At 33.8% G+C, this 3,857-nt stretch overlaps 1 pseudogene; it reads left to right on the top strand.

The window, feature by feature from the left end:
- The first annotated feature begins 1,638 nt into the window (after positions 1–1,638).
- On the top strand, positions 1,639–2,656 carry LOC129945310 (delta-aminolevulinic acid dehydratase-like; annotated as a pseudogene).
- The last annotated feature ends 1,201 nt before the right edge of the window (positions 2,657–3,857 follow it).

Raw genomic sequence — 3,857 nt, 5'->3', positions numbered from 1 at the left:
ATATCTCCTAATAGTGGAGCTGAGCTGTAGGGGCAGAGGGGAAGATGGTGGATAGAGCGAGGCCAGGGCACAAGGAAAGATGCAAACATAAAGCCGGTAATAAAAGAGAATATTCTGACCAGAAACCACACATTGTTTGAGCAATTCCCCAATGAAATATAAATCTCAGGATTTCTGTGGCTGAGACATAATAGCACCAAAGGAGCAAAACTGTTTTCGTTTCTATGTATTAAAGTTGAATGCGAAAGTTTTCGAACGGATTTTATTAGAAAAATACGTTTCCAAAATATGAAATCAAATTTTTTTAGTTTTTTTAGGTTTACAAAATATCAAACAAAAAAATCGAGGTAAAAATAAAAGGAAAATAATTCAACTTGTCAAAGAGAATGTCTCCATGGAATGAATGTCTTAAGTATCAATTTTTATTTCACAAAACCCCAAAATATACCCAAATCCCCAGTTTTAAGGTACGTCTAATAACTCCATTATTCGTGTGGCATGTGCATGTCATTTTTTAACCATGATAACATGACAAGGTTTTGTTTACTTTTCTGAAAGTTGAAATCCAATCTCCAATCTTAGTCTCTTGAAATATCAACTTTTTGAATTGAATTAGACGTGGAAAGGACTGAATAAGGTTTTTTAGTAAAATTTAGTATTAAGATCAAATATTTTCAGGGTTCTGACCCGTAGAATATGTTTCGGAAAACACCATCAGTTTAAACTTGAGTTTAATTTCGAAATTTTGTACTGTTAATAATAGGGATTCTTTTTTTAACCGCACATTGAGAATGTGAAATGCTTTATTCCACTCTGTTTTTCCCTCGCAATTGTAAAGGGTCTGCCAAATAACTTTTTTTTTAAATGCTATAAAAACATCGAGTGTAGCTTCAACTTCAACTATGTGGCACGTAACAACGACGTCTTGTTGAAACCAAATGTTGCCAATGTCTTCCTCCTCCTTTTGTGAACAAAAATTCGTTTAATATGGCGCGATATCGATCGCCATTGACTGTAACAGCCACTTCTTGCTCCTTTTATAAGAAAATTGGCCCAATTATGCCTTTTGACCAAAATATTCACCAAACAGTAACTTTTTTTGGGTGTATCGGCTTTTCAAAAAGATGATTTTTGTTTTGGCAAAATCGGCATCTTCTCTAAGCGTTGTTCAAGCGTGTACACAACCATATTCGTTGAGCGGCAGGATAAAACTAATTAACTGTCAAACTAGACCATAACCTGTTCTTTTCGAAAAATCATTTCATTTAAGATTTAACCATTTCTTTTAGTAAAGCAGTTTATTATTGTTGTCTTTTTTCCTTTAAAAATTCCAAATATAGCTTTCAAATATCACAATCACTTAAAATACTAATTCATTTTTGCAACAAATTTAAAAAATAAATTAGGTGGCGCAACAGTCCGTCGTGAACCAGAGCCTAGTAACTTACAACTCTCAACCATTCCTGTGTGCGAGTAATTGCAGGGATGGAGGGGACCTACAGTTTATATGCCGAATCTGAACGGCTAATTTGAGAAAGCACATTTTTCATGATAAGAATTACTCTTGGAGAAATTGTCAATTCCTCGCAAGAGGCAGTACCCGTGGCACAGGCCGGAATCGAACCCAAGACCTCTCGCATGACAGTCCGACGCACTAACCGTCATTCCACGGGTACTACTAATTTTTGCAACAATGGATACAAATTAGATTCTGGAATGTTTTATCCAACCCTGAGACTTTTTCAGGAACCGAACTGTGAAATAAATGCACAAAATTTGATGTATCCAATTTTTATTATACCACAGGATGATACAGTGGAAGATATTCCAAGTATGCCTGGTGTTGCTCGTATGGGAATCAACAAGCTTAGAGAAGATCTTGCTCCTTTAATTGCAAAAAGACTTATATCTATTCTCTTATTTGGTGTTGTTAGCTCTGATTTGAAGGACAGCGTAGGGTCTTACGCTTACCATAAAGAGAATCCAGTTATCCTTGCAGTTCCTTAGTTACGATAATGGTTCCCAGAATTACTCATTGCATGCGGCGTCTGTCTTTGTCCCTACACCGACCACAGTCATTGTGGTATACTAAATGAACGTTCTATCAATTATGAAGAAAGTACAAAACGTCTAGCTAGTATTTCGCTAGTATATGCCAGAGCAGGGGCTCATTTAATTGTAAATAATGGACAACCGAATAAAAGCTATCAAAAATTCTCTTATCTCAAATAGGTTTGAAAATTCTGTATCCCTGTTATCCTACTCAGCCAAATCCGCTTCGAATTTCTATAGTCCATTTAGGGATGCAGCTAAAAGTGCTCCTGCCTTCAGTGATCGACGGAGTTATCAGTTGCCAACTGGGTCCAAAGGATTAGCTATGAGAGCTTTTGAAAGAGGTGTTGAAGAAGGAGCAGATATGCTTATGTCAGGAATGCCTTATTTGGATATTCTTAAAGCAACGAAAGATGCATATCCCAATTTGCCTTTATACGTCTATCAAGTTTCTGGTGAATACGCAATTCTCTATCACGCAGCTAAAAGTGGTGCCTTTAACTTAGAAACAGTCCTCATGGAATCAATGACATGTTTTAGACGAGCTGGTGCTGACTGCATTATAACTTAATTCACTCCACTGCTACTAGATCTTATAAAATAATAAGTACTTTGTACTATAAAATATTTTGTTTAATAGTTTTACTTTTCCTTTATTTTTGTGTTATGAAAGCTTTTATTTTTTTAAGTAAAACAAGTAATAAATGTAATTATGGCAATACAAGGAATTGATACATAAATATTTAAATAAATAAATTTAATTGGTGAATTTTAGAGCCCAAGAACAAAAATAAAAAAATAGACATAAGATAAGTGTTACCATTCACGAAATAAGCACTAGTTGACAAAAAGAAAAGTTAGTTGGCATACCCTATATATTCAGAACTTTAAGACCAATGTATGCCTGTATGTCCTCTTAAACCATTCCTAAATTTCACACTGTATTTAAAACTTAAACATTTTAAGGGAAAAAAGGGCTCCTTTAGTTTGTGCAAACTATAAAATCGAAAATCAACCTTATTGGCTAAATGTTAGCATTGTATGTTAAACATTAGTATTGAGTAAAAGTATGTACCCGAGAATGTAAGCGTTCTTAAACCTACACATACATTTATTATTTATTATTTATTATTTACGAAGTCATTTTGTTGCTGCAAAAATTTGAGATAAAAGAAATATTTTATTCTTTAATCGTACTCTGCGACATAAACAACCACTCAAAAACTTCGAGTGTTTGTAGCACCTTTAAGAACCTCTTCAAATCTACTTACCTTTAGTTCTATGTTTATTAAGCACTGAAGGCGGGAGATACCTAACTGCTGCTTGTATACAAAATAAGAGTAGAGTACTTTTTCGTCACCACTGTAAATAAAACAATCCTCTTTTGAAAATTTTAAGCAATAACATTATGTCCAGTTGCTGCTTGCTGTAAAAGCTTTTCATTGTTTCATCATTATTTGATATCTGTACCTATCTCCCTCACTTCCTCACTCCTTCTCTTTCTCTCTGTATTTCTATGAATAAGTTGTTTGAAGGTGAGGTAGAAATTCTTTTACTTTGATTTATAAAAGCTAGTTGAATAGGATTTAAGTTTAAGACTATGGTTGGGGTTATAATGGAAATTAGTTAACGAAGCTTAAAACCCCAATTCGAATTCTAAATTGGGTAAATAAGTGAGGAGTATAGTTGCTATCGTCTACGTATAGATATAGAAAGAGGATTAAAGTGTTCATGGCTTATAATTAAAATTATAAGTACATTAAAATTATATTTATAAAATAAAAACATTTTCTAAGTTAAATGGT

Source organism: Eupeodes corollae, chromosome 2 (genome assembly GCF_945859685.1).
Source record: "Eupeodes corollae chromosome 2, idEupCoro1.1, whole genome shotgun sequence".
NCBI lineage: Eukaryota > Metazoa > Arthropoda > Insecta > Diptera > Syrphidae > Eupeodes > Eupeodes corollae.
Note: the sequence above shows the minus strand (reverse complement) of the source record. Positions and strands in the feature narration are given on the sequence as shown.